Source organism: Porites lutea, chromosome 6 (assembly GCF_958299795.1).
Source record: "Porites lutea chromosome 6, jaPorLute2.1, whole genome shotgun sequence".
NCBI classification, from domain to species: Eukaryota; Metazoa; Cnidaria; class Anthozoa; order Scleractinia; family Poritidae; genus Porites; species Porites lutea.
Genome location: NC_133206.1, coordinates 30,832,734 through 30,849,651, shown reverse-complemented (window position 1 = coordinate 30,849,651; position 16,918 = coordinate 30,832,734). Strand labels below are relative to the sequence as shown.

The following is a 16,918-nucleotide window of genomic DNA, read 5'->3' as shown; positions in this document are numbered from 1 at the left end:
AATGTAATCAATAAAACGAAATAATCTCATGTCAGAATTATAAAATTCACCTTTAATATTAAGCCCCGTTTGCGCGGGCGCGTAGACAAGTAAAGGGCTACCAGATGGTTGCATTTGAAGTATACTTTCAGAAATCGGTCCGAAACGTAGTCGTGAGTTTGTGAACTCCTTGCGGATCAGTAGCCAGTAGCCCAACTCCACCAACCCGGGATTGCGAGGCAGAAAAGTAGATACGGTCAGCAAGAGGGATGCTCCAAGCTTTAGGTTCAACGAATTCCCCCTAAACATTCCCACCTAAAAATACTTCCCCAAGTTTGACTAACATGGATAATCCGTCTCTCGTAGTTTAAATCAACGCAAGACTGCGAAAACATTCGATTCACTTAGAAATAGTGACCATGCAAAAGCCTATCTTGAGGTCATCGCCCACACCCAGTGATAGCCGTGCCAGATTTCAGTAGAATTAAGAGGTGAAGATAGAAGACCTTTTGTGAAGGCTGGCCTTGAAATTCTGTCTTGCGATTGAAATGGATCAAGGAGCTATCACTTGGCACTTTATTTTTGCGGGAGTTTAAGACTATTTTCACCCTATGGATAGCGTTTGCGCCAGAACGAGAACCTTACCGGAGAGGGCTTCTGTTCGCACATAAGAACAGTGGTTTTGGCAAGATTTCTGTAACGGAGAGGTGTTTATAGAAAACCGGACAGATTTTAGTGTCGGCACGAAAAACTACTATCCGTTATAATGTGAACATTGCCTAATTTTGCTGTTGGGGGACTTTTCTTATATTTTGCGATTGACCGGTCAAGTTTCTTTTCTGTGGGGTTACTCTTTGTGATTCTAAGAAAGTGCATACAAGTTTCCTGCGTTTGCGAGATTTAAAATACAGGCGAAAGAAATTCGAAAATAAAAATACCAAACGCTGTATTTATTCCAAGTAGTAACAGTTTTGTCATTTTAATAATTGATAATTGCTCTTGTGTGGTCAGTTCAGTGCTTTAAGCCAGGGTGTTATTCATGCTAAAGTTCATACGTTGACACTTCTCGTAAATGACGATGTTTGTTAAACTGAACGTATTTCGATACGTATTATAACATTGCAAATCAAATGTTACTGCAGCTTTTTTGGTAGAAATTTTTTTGCGTATCGCAAGGAAAGCGGTAAAAATATTGCCACACGGTATGCGTTCTATTAAGCCGCAGTCCACTTCTTGAGAATGAAAACCAAGAACCTCGGCCCGTGACTTGAAGCATGGAAATTCATGTATTGATCTCTTATGTTTGATACGAAACTGTATTTTGAACCACCTTTTTTTTTACAGTAACGATATACGCGATTTATCGCCCGGTGATTCAAGTCGACAGCTAAGGTTTCAAATTAAGAAATCATAATGATTTAGTTCCATTTGAGAAATCAAACGCGACAAATTTTGGAAATCAAAAGCCGGTGCCGTTTGAGAAATCTAACACGACAGAGTTACATTAACTCGATTTTGAGAAAAAGGCTAGCTGATTTTGGAGAACAAACATTTTTTATACCAAACAAACATTACAGAAAGGACGACAAGAATCAAAATAAATAAAATTTTACTTCTCGAACACGGTAGCATAATGTACTGTTTTGAAAAATTTCACGGAAACACGAATGTTGTTCTAAAATCGATAGAAAGAGTTTGTTGCCCCATATGGTCTACGTTACGCGCGTCCTTTATCGAGATATAATGCCTTAAGTGCGCGAATTATGCGACATTCTACTGGAAAATAAATAATAAAAAACTCCACATGATTTCCTGCTTTAAAAATGCATCTGTAAATTTCTTTTTCAAAGTGGGTGTGGCCGTGGGAAAAGTCGAGCTCTTGACTAGCCTGTTAACTGTTCCAGACGTTCAGATTGTGCCCAGCGAGGGGCTGGGGTAGGAGGCGAGAGCTCTCCCTCTTTCCCTCCTTTGTTTTTTTTTCTCGCTCTCTTACTCCACCACAGTGAAACCTCTCCTTTGGGGCACCTCTGTTCAAGGAACACAAAAAATTTGGTCCCGGAAAAACGCCCACATAATTTTTGTATCTGTTACCTCTATTGAAGGGACACAGCTTTTTCTGGGTTCTGAAATCCAAGCTTAAACTCCATTCAGGGGACGCCTTAGCACTCAAATAGTGGCTGACCACACAGAAGGTTGACATCTTTAAGAGCACGCAAATTGCAATTGTGAAACTTTGCACAAACTGAGCTATGTTATTCAAATCGATGTAATGCACTTGTGTGAATTCAACCTATAATGTCGCAGAGATATGTTAGTGATGATTTTTATGTTGTCTTTGCTGGATAATTATTAATAAACCCCAGTCCAACCTTCTTTTTGGGGGACACCCCACCGGTTCCGAGTGTGTCCATAGGCCAGCTCTCGGCCAGCTCTCGGCCAGCTCTCGGCCAGCTCTCGGCCAGCTCTCGAGACTCTACCCATGATGCATTTCGGTCTGCGTTAATAACCTCTTCAGACTCGTGCATATCATGGCTTTCTTTTCCAGACATGTCATCAAACGACTAAAGCATCCCAGTGTGTCAATAATTGTCTCTCAGGTATTTTAAAGGTCGATGAAATCCTTTGTTCTAGTTTACGTAATGTACCAGCCATTTTAGTTAGCGCTACACACTGCCGCAACTTTGGTTTGGCTATGGTTTTCCACCAGTGCATGTGAGTAAGATTTAACCTGAAGCTTAAATAGGCTCATTTGCAGAGTTTTTTCCTCTTTTTCGTCCTTACTAAATAAATAAATGACAGACAGAACAGGTCTACTTAAGATAACACATGAATTTATTTACTCACCTTAAGCTGGTAGTAATTTTCCTAATGAGATCAAAGGTCAAGTTTTAAACGTGGTCCTGCCGTGTTGTTCAAACAAGTTTCTTTAAAAAAAGGTTACTTGGAAAGGTTTGCTTGATAGTGTAGAGGGAATTCAACTCCTTTGAACTTGTCAAAGACAGAAAATTTTCTAAATGAGGCTTTATTTAAAGCAGTGTACGATGATCTTGTCAAAGTTGACCTTACTGGATCAACCCTTAAGCTACTTTGATACACGTACTATTTACATGAAGCGTAATTTTTCTCACCTCTTCTGTTTGTTTCACCACAAGCATATTTTTCTCTTTGCTATGAATAGTATGTAGTCTGAAATGACAATTTCCTCCTCTGTATTTTTAGTTGATCTCTAATTAATCAATACTTGTTTAACTCATTCTGATTCCCTGATGACATATGTACGTGCTTGCTATATTTTTCACCTTATTTTTCCTTCGTTTTGGGGTATGATAATGTAAGCATTTATGAATTTGAAACAAAGGAGGAACAAAATTATCTGAAATAAGAAAATTAACTGCAACATAAACATTCAAAGTACTGAGTGTTGAGCAGTTTTAGTGCCTGTCTATTTAATAGACCTTTTTACCGATACGGCAGCCATATTGAATTAATTTGATTTAAGGAGTATTATAGGATGCCCAGGGGGCATGATCACATTTCGTTTGTATTTTCGAGCACTTCTCCGGACATGTTTCTTAAATTTTTCTTAGAATAAGATTCTAATGGGAAAAAAGAACCTTGTGCTGTGTTTGGATGTAATAATGATCACCTTTTTCTAGTTTAGTATTAGAAATATGGTCTTTCACGTATATTTCTGGGAAAAAAGGCGATCATTATTATATCAAAACACGACACAAGGATCTTTTTTCCCATTACAATCTTATTCTAAGAAAACTTTAAGAAAAAAATGTCCCGAAAAGCGCTCGAAAATACAAACGAAATGTGCTCATGCCCCCTGGGCATCCTATAATACTCCTTAAATCGAATTAATTCAGTATGGCCGCCGTATCGGTAAAAAGGTCTATTTGTGGTAGCTATAGAGAGAAGTCATAACATAACGTTGCCATGGTAGCAAAACAAACCAAAAATGTCACTTAAAAAGTGAATTCCCACTGTTTCAAACTTCAGCAAACTTACTTAGTTCCATTTAATTTGTTAAATGTTCGCAAAATTCTCTGGGGTTGAATGTGAAAGTACTGTACCTGAGTTTAGAAAAAGAAAATTTTTGTACTGTGTTCACCAACTTCATAGAGTGGGCGCTTGAAATAAGGAAGTTTCATGTCGGAAAAAAAGGAGCGTGATGCATGTGCAAAGGTTTTGTTTTGCTAATATAAACCTATCGCTTTTTTGCCATTCTCATCTTTGTCGCCATTGTCCTTGCTTAAGCTCTCTATTGTTGTGATCCAGAATTTTTGCTACCATGGCAACGTGAGCTCACTCTTCTTCTCTCTATTACCCTATGACAAACAACATTTTTTTGTGCAATTATTATAAGTGGTCTAACTTTAATTAGGAGAAAGAATTGCACATACAGACTGTAAATCAATGTGTTCCTTCGGTGTAAGCACCCCAACTACCAAGTAAGGGGGTATTTACCTGAGTTCAATACTGGGATGACTTTTTGATTTTGTATCATGTTTACATGTTTGCTTGTATTTTGCCATCTTATGACCAACATGACATGGCTATCCTGAATTGACAAAAACTACATGTGCACTACCCGTTCCAGTCCACTGGCAAACCAATTTCACACAGAAATGAATGCTTGTTTTGCGTTTACATGATACTGTCACAAAATTTGAGTGCTCGTTTTGCGTTTGCATGATATGGTTGCAAAATTTGTGCAGAGTGAATTCTCGCTCTGATACAACAACCAGGGTGATCTCATGCTGGTGTGTCTCACACTGATGTGACATTTTGTGGTGGTGTCATGTAAACAAATACGTCCATGTATTATCAAAGGATTTCTCCAGTGTTGTGGTTCTGATTGTGTTGTTTTTGTTTTCAGTCCTGTTGAGCAATCTCTGGAGGCAATATGGTGAAATATAAAGCACTACATCCATTGGTTTGCCAAGGAATGCATTGTTATACATAGTTCCTGTTTTCCTGAACTGCACTTCTTGGAGCAGTCAACAGCAAGTAAGTGGGCCATTGAAATGCTTTCAATGTTCAATTTCACTTAAAAGTTCCCAGTCAAAGTAAGGCATTAAAAATTTAATTATCATAACTTTAGCAGGAAATTGTTGGGAATATAAAACACCTGCTAAATGGGAACTGTGAGTTTATTAAATGGCTTAAAAAAACCTGTCCATTTTTTCAATTATAATTGCTGGGCTCCTTCAGTGATTTTGTTACAAATAATTATGGTGAGTCCTTGGACTCATCTTGTTAAAAATAGTGAGTCCCAATCCATAACAAATGAGTTCCTGAGTAAAAAAAAATGAGTCTGAAATTTAAAATACATGGGTTTTTAAGTAACTTGACAGTTAATCTGAAGACAGACACCAAAACTCTGTATTAAAATTAAAACATATAGTCCTTCTATTTTAAAGCACAACAAAAGCTAAAAGAAATATGCCTCATTAAACAACAGTCATAATAACTGCTACAGAAATTACATGAACAGAATATTTCTACTAATACACATGTTGAGATCGATCAATGGATCTTTGCAAAGCAAGCCATGAATTATTTTGCGTCCTTGAGGATTTCTATGCATCAGGGATGCAGGATGCAGAGGCAGCAAAGTCACTGCTTCTTTATTATTATTATTTTTTTTTTGGAGAAATATAGTCATGCTTGATTGGATCTTAAAAAATAATCATGATAATTATTTTAATTTCTTTGGTGTTTTCATAAATAATTAAAACAACTTTTAGTGCTAATTAAGTCAACCCAGGCCAGTGATAATATCCTTCAGGTGTGTAATGAGCAAGAAGGCATTTTATGGCCCTTGATCTTTTAGTCTGTAGTTTTTAACCACAAAAGCAAAAATAACAACAAAAGTACTCAAAGGCCAAAATGTAAGGCAGGCCATGTTTGCAAATGAAAACTCAGCTTAAAGTCAGTAAAGGTAGTACTGATGAAACTGCTTCTAGTGCTATCCCTATCCTGACAGGCTCCAATGCTATTGTGCTATTCATTTAATACCCCTTTCATCATTTCATCCATTCAGTGAATCCTGATGATAACTTAATACTGTAGTTTACTTTATGTTTTCTATCATAGAAAAATGAAATCAGACACAGTTTAAAATGTACATTTTTGTACTTAGATAAAAACTCCAGTACTAATATTTTAATAACACATTTTACTTTTATCATTTGAAATGTTTACAAATATTTATATTAGTCTAAATGATCACTTTATTAAATTATTTACACTAACTAGAAAAGCTGAATGGTATTAAAAGTTGCCGCAAACTGGCAATTTGTCTCTAGTAACAACCCAACAAGAAAATCCACAATATGGTCAGTTAGAAGCTGAGAGTAATCCCACAGTTTCACTTTGTACAGCTGTTAGTTCCTCCCTGCACAAAAAGAACAAGCTTGTTAATCAAAAACGATCATTAGAGCGTAAGCTATTAAAAAAGGGTGTTTTGGGGTTTGATCTCAGAAAGTACAACATTTATTATTGCTACAATGTAATGTATGTTAGCTGACTGATGAATTGGCTAGTTTACATGTATGTGACCAGTTTACATGTATGTCTGCACTTATACTGCCTACAATTGGGTGTTAAACCTTTTGATACAAACCCTTTAAGCAGGAATTGGGACACACAAGTACAGTAGTGAAAGAAGTAAATGAAGGAAAGATTGATTCTAGGAAGCTAGAGAATGGGTTTATATTTCCTTGCTTGAGGAAAGTATTACCTTTTTAAACTTAATTGCATGGCATTATTGAAGGAGGTGAAAGAAAAAAACATTAAGGATCAAAATTTTTACCACTTGTTTTCTCAACATCTGTTTTTATAATGAAATAAATTTTCATTTTCCCTAGTTAAGTTTGCAGGAATGTGTATTCAAAATGATTCCAGATGCTGTGGAATGTGTTTAAAGTGAACCCTGCAATCAATGTCTGACTTGTATTATTATTGTATTATTATTATGATATCTGCTATTTTGTTATTGTTTTGTGGTAACCATATTTTTAATAGATTTCAACTTACCATCTGATAGTGTTAGCTTTATCACAGCTCCGGAACTGTGTGGCTTCTGAGGATCCTGCAGTTGAAAAAAATATATACATATACATTGAAATTCATGTTGAGATGTTTGAAGAACTTTGAATTATTGCTCTAATTTCTAGACAAGACAAGATGACAAGATGATTTCTTAAACTCAGCTCAGTTTTACATGACATAATGGTTAAATTTCCATAGGCATCTAAACACAGTACAACTAAGGAATAAAAGAAAAATAATTGTTACAACAAAATAGAGAGCGAGTTGGGATCATCCAAATAGCAAAGGCTAATCTAGTGGATGACCCCTGCATTAAAATACAATTGCAGACAGAATTAAGAATATACTTTTTTTATACAGAAAGTATTTCTTCATGCGCTAAGGTAGATAATTAATTAGAATAACAATTGAGGATAGAGTTCTTAGGGGTTTTACGAAATATTCTAAGAGAATACAAGGAGTTCCTAAGGTGACGATCAGTGAATTTTAGGAAGCACATGATAAGCCATATTGGGTGGTATTAACTGAGGCTACACAAAGATTTCTATTATATGATTCAGCCTTGTTGAATAGGAATGAACAGATCAAGTAAACTTGAAATATTCACTGAAACAGGGGGGTAACAGTCTGCGTGACCACTGATAAATGAGAGATTTGAACAGAGACTCAGAATAGGATTTTAGTTCATTAAAAGATATTATTCTGATTGCTTTTTTCTGGATAGTAAATAATTGTTTTCGAAATAAGGGAAAGGTTAAACCCCAGACATGGACACCATGAGTGAGGAAAGGATAGATAAGAGAGTAATAAAGCATGGCAAGAACATGGTTGTCAACAAAATGTCTCACTTTTGACAAGATACCTACTGTTTTTGATAGTTTCAAACAAAGCTCATTAATATGACTTTTCCAAGTTAAGTTGGAATCAAATGTTATGCCTAGGTACTAAGAAGAATCAACTTTTTTAATAATAAATCATTATGTGTCACATCAAGTACAGACAGAGACTGCTGACCAAAACAGGACATGTCATGTTAGAGACTGATCATTGCAAAAGCCTGTTACTTCCGCGAGAGAAATTTACCCTCTGTTGCCAGCAATAAAGTTGTGATTGTTGAGCCTTAGCTAGTGACCTTTCACTGTTTTCCATTTGACTTAGATGTCTAATTTTTAAAATGCACTTGAAATTTCTTAAGCCATGTTTTAGCAAATTCTGTCAGATATATTATATAACCAAACATTAAGTTGAAATCCTCATCGGCTATTAGAGTGCTCAATAGTTGAACTAGAGCAATAGATAAATATGTAGTTGAAGAGCTGGATTATTTGGTCCAAGACCTTTTATTGCTACCCAGAGTTTCATGCTTCATCGGAAGCAATCATCAGGCAACTGCCAGAAAAATGGCCCAGGGGGGGGGGGGGGGGGTACTACTATGTATGGGCTATATAGGTATGTGCCGCTGTGAAGGGTATGGTTTTCAAGCAGTTTACTCTAGGATTGGGTATCTTAATCAGGGCGTTTGGGTCTAGAATAAGGTATCATTTTTCAGGAAACTGATCAGTTGGTTGAAGATTTTATCTAGACTAGGGATTGTGGTATAAGGTTTTGTTTTGGCTAGACTGTGCTAGTGACCTCAGTAGTTTTTGGAAAACAGCTACTCTAGGATTGGGGGATTTGAGGAGTTTACTCTAGTAAAGGGTAGCAAAATTCAGCTGAACTAGCTCTGGTATAGGTTAAGGGTTCCAGGGTCTTAGCGGCACATCCCCACCCAGAAATTCCTAAAGTACCACCCTCCCCGGAAAAACAGTTACAATCAGAGAGATTTGGAGTTGAGAGAAGTAGATCTGAATGTGAAGCCACAGACCTTAGTTGAGACTTTTGACCAAGCCAACCCCAATTCTATCTGTGGCCAGAGTATATGTAGCTCTCGTCAGACTTTGTTGACTTATCCTGTGTCAACATGCACAGCTGAGTGATCGCCTTTACAAAGGACCATGACGGACGAGAGATTGAGCTTTCTGGCAATTTTGCACATACACAAGGACGTAATTGATATTGATGGCATTTAATAATGCCAGAGTTTGCCAGTCTGAAGGGTACACACCTTGCCCATTGCTTGTAACCTCCTTGATAGTGCCACTCTTTTACCCTTTTTTGCCGTTGACACTGTACCTTACTGATAACACCAGAGATGGGGGAGGGAGGGTATTGCCATGGGGGGTACAATTTTCATCTGTAATTATTTGGTGGGGGGGGGGGGGGGGTAAAGTTTTGATACACCACACTTTTCTGAAAACCTCTGCCCCCCCAGCCCCGGACATTATAAAAAATCGGTCCCTTAATAACTGTGTTTTTTAGTAATTTGTGCACTTTTCCCTAAATGTAAGTTTTCATCCAGATTTTTAGTATATCGGACTTTGCACATGTTGGCATTGAAGTAAAAACAATTGGTTATTCCTTGGTCTCTGCAAACATGTTCAATTTTTGTTCAATTTTCATAAATTGTCTGTCGATTAAATAATGCATACTTAAAAATGTAACAGGCTGAATGTGATGTGCACTGTCACTCCCTGCTGTATGTAAGAAATCAGGAATCGTGAGATAATAACTGTACCATATCAATATTATTGCACTTTTTTACCTCCTCTGAAAGTTATGTCCATTTGAATTCAAGTCTTGTGGGACCTATAAAACGGTTAAATTAAAGCTCTAAGTGTCTACATAGTTAGATATCATTGTTCTTACTTTATATACCAGAAATTTCAGTCAAAAATATCAGCAAAAGTTTTTACCAGATGCGATTTTCTTTGAACAGAAAGGTCCACTTAAGTGTTTTTTTCATAAAAAAGTATTTACCAACAGTTAAATAAAACTATGTCATATTTTTGCTGCAGGGCTCAACAAAAGCACTGTCCAATAACCCTGGGCTAGTTTCTGTTTATTGCAGTTTGCCTGATGGGCAAGCAACATTTTCAGTAGCTTAGAATGTCCAAACTAGAACACCGAAGGTCGTGAGTTTGATTCTCACCCAAAGGTAGAAATTTTTTTCTGAGCTTTCTGGTATAAGAATTTTCCTTCTTCCAAAATATATAATCCATCATATTCCTAAACTTTAAAATCTTCTTGTACATACAAGACCCTGATTTAAATAGAGGACAGCTGGCCTGATACCAGATGATGTTAGGCAGGGGTCTGTCAGGCAAGTACAGCTGTACTGAGTTAAACTATTTGCCTTTTCAGTCATCAGATAATAACGTTATGACCTTTATTAAGAAGCAATGGTAGCATACCTTACCAGCTAAACAAGTTCTAGTTGCTGTCTTAAACTATTTGCCATCGTAATCAAGTGATAATTGCAGGCCAGCATCGTGCAAACTGTTGACTTTTAACTACTGGTGTTAATAATATAAAATTACAGTTATAAATTCGTATAATAACTTTTGTAAATACCTCAAGGCTGTCTGGAACACCCTGTAGCATATTGTTTCTGCAATTAAAAAGTAATTACACAGACTTAAACTTCATTGATTCCTTGAGTTCATTTCTGAAGATCGAGCTTGCTGAAGTTGACATTACTTTTGATGATAATTTGTTGTTATTTCTCGTTTATTTTGTGTTAAATTTTGATTACTGTACACAAGACCTTTTGATTGAACTTACAACTTGTGAACAGTTTCTGAATAAATTTTATTATTTAGTTTTGATATTACTTAAAAATGCAGTCGTACACAAGATACACCACTGAGTTAACTCAGTAAGTATTCAAACGTCAGAGCAAACTAATACAAAATTGAATGTACGTTAACAGACGATAGTGTAGCATTGAAAGTCTGACTTACATGTACCGGTGGTTGACTTGAGCAATCTAAAAATTAGATGGAGAGACAATCATGTCAGTATATCAAACGCTGAAACTTTTTCTGGAAAAAATACTGTAGGTCAATGAAACTGTATTGTTCTGTATTTTTGTGACAGTTGAAACTGTTGTCTACAGAATACGTGTATCTGCGCTGATTGTTGAGAATTCTACGGGGCCAGCCCAATTATTGGACTAGAGACACAATTATAGAGACAAGCACTGTGGTCCTTACTTGGATTCCTGAGGGGTGGGTGGGGGGGGGGGGGGGCTCAATCAGTTTTGGAAATCCAGATGGAATGGGGTGGGGGCAAAAATATGCCTTCTGTCGGGGGGGGGGTGGATTTTTTCTGGAATAACCCAATGAGGGTAATATTTGACAGCAATAGAACTGATAAACTAAATTGGCCCTCAAAATAAACTTTACTTGAATTATAATCGACAACAGGCAATGAAAACACAATATAATCTGCAAATAGAAACCCAGAAGTACTGGCCTTTACCATTATTGAATAGTAACGAAGGTAAAAAAGATGATATTAATTAAAAACACCATAACATTGAATTGTGGCAGGGAACACCAGTCTTCTTAAGGACTGTGTTCAGCTCTGGCAGTGTGCAATAATTTTAACCACTATTCTAATTTAAATGCATGAAGATCTGTTGTTGGTTACATGTACCTGTAAGGAATGAGGCATTCCTGCCAGTGGACGATTTTGACTGCTAAGGATAAAGATGATCAGTAAAAAGTGAGGAATTCAACTTAAACTAGACGAAAAGGGAGAGAGGTTCTTGTAAACTTAAAAGGTGAAGTTCATAGTAAACCATGCCAAGTCAAGCGCTAGGACTTCAAATCCGATGGAAAGCAATTTCTCGGTTCCATGCCCAGGGATCATGGGAAACCATCTATATCAGTTTTTTGGTTCCCTGAAAATTCATGGAGCCCACCTCAATTTTTCAAAGTCAAATATTTTTTTTCTTGGCAATGTATCAAATAGGCTGAAATACAAACAATTACTTCGAGCCGTTTTACTCCCTTGGTTGAGAGGAGAAAACAACTCAAGTTTAGACTATGCATCGAAGCCATAGTCCGGTAATGTGCAATGCACTCTGGGAATTATTAGGTTCATATAAAAGCCGACTTATAACTAAAGAATTGCTCCAGTAGTTAAGAATCTGAGTGGGAAAATAGTGAACTTCTGTAAATTGATCCCAGAGGCTGAAAATGTCACTGGGAAACTATCTTTTTGGTTCTGTTATTTTAACACCACAGTAACAAGATGACAACAACACACTGTGAATGCAAAGTTTTAACAGCAGAGAATTATTAATATACCCTTGTAATATTACGGGCAGCAGGGAATTTTTAAGACTGACTTAAGAGGCAATGTTGTAAGTAAATTATCTCTCTTTTGAAAATGAGAACATTCAATTTCCTTAAGTGATAATGTGGATTTTTTGTTACCTTCCTTCAGTTCTCTCCCGAGACACCTACAATAAAGTAGTGAAATATTGTTAATATATAGAGGATATTACACGGTGGCGTGAAGATATGAATTTTATTTTCGAGTGGCAAAACAATATTTTAAGAACGAGCGCAGCAAGTGAGTAAAATATTGTTTTTGCCGCGAGAAAATAAATTCATATCTTCACGCTGCCGTGTAATGTTCTTTTTATTATATAGACAAAAAGACCGATAAAATAATAGAGGGAAATGACCGAAATTACGTCATCGATAAACTCACATGTGATGGAAAATAAACCACTCGGGTCCCGGATGTAGTTTTTATGAATTTTACGATTGTTATATTTTCCAGTAAACACTCCTGTCTATATAATAAAATAATTTATGTAGTGCAATCTGCGTTCTACTGGTGAATTAAAATGCAAACAGCAGTGTTCTAAAATTTTTTACCACTTTCAGACCAGGTAAAAACCAAGGTTAAATCATTTGCTAAGTCACATAATCATACACAAATAGTAAATTCTCATCCCATAATTTAGTCATCTTGCATCACCCATAAACAGTAAGTTTAACTTAAAGTAAAGAAGAAAATATCATTGATGTACAACTCTTCATGCTATTTGTATCGCTATCTTTATGTGTACAGCTTTTAATTTTCATGTTGAACGGGGGTCTTGATAGTACAATTTGAGTGTGCTGGCCAAGGTCATCCATGTACATGAATGATTAAAATCTAAGAGTGAAGTCATTTTTATACAGTAAGCTTAATTAGTTTTGCACAGTTTGATCTAAAAATATATTGACCCATAACCCTAGATGAGATCAAAGAATTCAGATCCCTAAATTGAGCTGTTTGCTATTTGAGTCATCTGATTAGTCTGATTAGTGAAGGCCTATTGATCATGTTTCCAACAATTACTTAGAGCTAGTGTTGGCCTGGGTTTCCTTGAGCTTATGACCAACACAGAAGGAAAAACACTTATGAGAAGCAATTTGCCTTCTCAATCACCTTATCACCTCATCACACTTCAAGAAAATAACATAACTTGTCCCTCATTTAGAATGGAAGACAGCTGGCCTGATACCACATGAGCTGTTAGGCAGTGGTCTGTCAGGCTAGTACAGCTGTACTGTTCTATTTGCCTTTTCAGTCATCAGATAATAACGTTATGACCTTTATTAAGAAGCAATATGGTAGCATACCTTACCAGCTAAACGAGTTCTAGTTGCTGTGTTAAACTATTTGCCATCGTAATCACGTGATAATTGCAGGCCAGCATAGTGCAAACTGTTGACTTTTAACTACTGGTGTTAATAATATAAAATTACAGTTATAAATTCGTATAATAACTTTTGTAAATACCTCAAGGCTGTCTGGAACACCCTGTAGCATATTGTTTCTGCAATTAAAAAGTAATTACACAGACTTAAACTTCATTGATTCCTTGAGTTCATTTCTGAAGATCGAGCTTGCTGAAGTTGACATTACTTTTGATGATAATTCGTTGTTATTTCTCTTTTATTTTGTGTTAAATTTTGATTACTGTACACAAGACCTTTTTATTGAACTTACAACTTGTGAACAGTTTCTGAATAAATTTTATTATTTAGTTTTGATATTACTTAAAAATGCAGTAGTACACAAGATACACCACTGAGTTAACTCAGTAAGTATTCAAACGTCAGAGCAAACTAACACAAAATTGAATGTACGTTAACAGACGATAGTGTAGCATTGAAAGTCTGACTTACATGTACCGGTGGTTGACTTGAGCAATCTAAAAATTAGATGGAGAGAGAGACGATAATGTCAGCATCAAACGCTGAAACTGTTTCTGGAAAAGATACTTCAGTTCAATGAAACTGGATTGTTCTGTATATTTGTGAAAGTTAAAACTGTTAGCTACAGAATATCTGTGCTGACTTTTTAGGGTTCTGGGGCCAGCCCAGGGTGCAAAGAAGATCATTTTTACAGCTTGCCATTCGGGCAAGCTGAAGCTAGCATTTACTAGCCGAGAGGTCATTTCAACAAGCTCCAAAAATGTTTGTTCTTCTGTTATTCAAATTCCTCATAAAACATCACTTATCGTCGGGCAAGTTAAAAACAGAATTCTTGATCACTAGCCCCGGGCTATCGCACATTACTTTCTTTGCACGCTGGGCCAGCCCAACTTTCGCATTAGAGACGCAATTATAGCGAAGTGTACTGTGGTTCATACTTTCGAGTCTTAACCAGTAATCTAGTAATCTGGTTCTGCCTTTTGGGTCTGTGCACAAAATCCAATAATGAAACCATTCAAGTCAAAGCTCTCCAGTAGTACCTTCATACGCTTCTATTTTTGTGTTGGATTTTACCCATTGAAGTTTGGCATTGTTTCAGTTCAATCAAAGGCTAATCGTAAGAGTAGAAGAAAGAAGTTAAAAAAAATTACCGTCAGGCTTTTGTAGTACATACAGTAACCGAAGTAACACGGTTATCAGTTTTACCTTGCGAGCAGAGGTTCCTCACTTGCATAGCTTTTAGCTTTAAACCAACTACGCTACAGGCAAGCCCTTCAAATGACTTCGTAAGCGACGAAAGTCATGCAAGAGAGAAAGGTCTGCTCGCAGGGTATATCAGTTTGAATTTGTCCACTTGTCATAATAGGGAGTGTCGCGACTCGCCACAGTGATTCAATGCGTTGTATCAACTTGTTTATACGCAGTCAAATTTTAAATGAGAAGCTTTACTCACGTTTCCGTTCGCCATTGGAGATCCAAATGTTCTGCGAAAATCAAGAATTATGGTTACAAATTACGTCAGTTAAATCATTGCGTTGTTCAAGTGCAAATCAAACCTATTATCAAGACATGCAAATACACAGTATTAGGTATAAAGCTAACACACTGTCAAGCTTATAGACTGTACAATTCAACACACTAAACCTTAGTTTTTTTTTCCAACGCGTTTTAATTGCCTTGGGGTACAACAAGACCTTATCCTGTTTACTCAGCAAACAGGTTAGGTTAACATTTGCTCAAAGCCTACCGTTTTTTGCGATACGAAAGAAGAAATGCCCACTTGACTTCGGCAGCTCAAACACGTGTACTGATGTAAAACTTTGAGACTTATATGTTGCTATTTACGTCGATAGTGTGCTGTTGTACGATTGGTGGAGTCTTGGCATATTCTGATACAGTCTGGTAGTCAGTAGCGATAGCATTTTGTAATCTCCGTCATGATCTCTTTTGCAGATTCATCTCATTGAAACCATACTTTGTGCTTTTTTATTGAAAACCGTATTGCTTCGCTTTTGAAGTTAGCTGTTACGTCTGACTCTAAGGTTTGTGCGACAAGCTCAGAACTCTCTGAAGAGAGTCTCAGTGCTACTGTTCACAGTGCGAGCGTCAATTTACATTTGAAGTAAATTTTGCGATCGATGGATGGACGTTGGTCCGGAATCTCCGCTTCCCCGGGCGTTTCTGAGCGGGGAAGATCGACCCAAAGTGGAAAGCTAGGCGTAGATTATATTGAGGGAGCGAGCATATGGTATGCTCCTAACTGAATAAGTTGCGTGAGACAATGTCACAGTTAGACCACTAGTTTCCTCTATGCAGAGTGGTAAATAGCATCAATGGAAAATGTTTATTGCCCGATAGAACTGTTGCTTTAAACTGTATCACTGTTGGTTTTTGACCACCCACCGTTTTATTTTATTCAGAGCTACATGCACATGAACAGTAGCGGCTGGTTATTTAAAGGGAATTTAGCCAATGTCTAACAAAACCGTTTTCAAAGCCATTTTCAGTTTGCTAAACGCTATCCTCTGAACACCATTTATCATGACATTGACACTTTGATGAAAAAGCATATACAGTAGAGAAGAAAAAACATTTATCTTTTTGAAATATCCCATCAGTTGTCCCACGATTATAGAAAGCGGTGTCGACTGACTTCCAGTGATCTCTTAAAACGGCGTTTAGCCCTTATTTGAATTACCGACCCTAAGTGATGTAAATGTTTGATGTCTTTGCTATATTTGTGGATAGGTCGATCAAAGCATTCCCTGGGTAAATTTAACAAAATGAAGCATAAATAAAATATAAAATAACACTCACATTGTAGAGTTTTGAAAGTTTCGTCGTCGTCATCATTGCTGTTCTCTAAGGTGCTGTTTTATCCCACGTGGAACAGACTGGGTCACGCAATGTACCGGTCGCTTAAACTGAAATCATAATCCAAAATGCACTCTCTAAACGTAGAGGCGGGTGTCCCCTCTCGCTTACACATGTATACTCTAATCTATTGGCTGTGTAGGATGCACGCGACGCAACTTCAACCGCAATTTCTTGGTCTTAGAGCGCAGTGGAGTGAATTGAAACGCCATCTGACTTACAGCTGTAGTCACGCGTCATCTGAATACGCACTATCGCAGAAGGGTTTGGCGATCAATTTGGCGAGCTGCGGCCTTAGTGTCCGACAATCTCAGTTCGGTTGTTCCTTATCATTATTGGCGACCAATTTGGCCAGAGAAAGTTCCTGATCAAGGACTTAGCCTACGTCTCAGGCACGTGTG

At 37.1% G+C, this 16,918-nt stretch overlaps 1 long non-coding RNA gene across 3 annotated transcripts in view; it reads left to right on the top strand.

Moving 5' to 3' along the window:
- Window positions 1–16,918, top strand: part of LOC140942262 (uncharacterized) — a 43,178-nt gene that overhangs the window by 10,256 nt on the left and 16,004 nt on the right. For all 3 annotated transcript variants that reach the window (XR_012166520.1, XR_012166519.1, XR_012166518.1), the window contains one exon: window positions 4,865–4,995. This is a non-coding gene — a long non-coding RNA (uncharacterized lncRNA). The remainder of the gene's footprint in view (window positions 1–4,864; window positions 4,996–16,918) is intronic.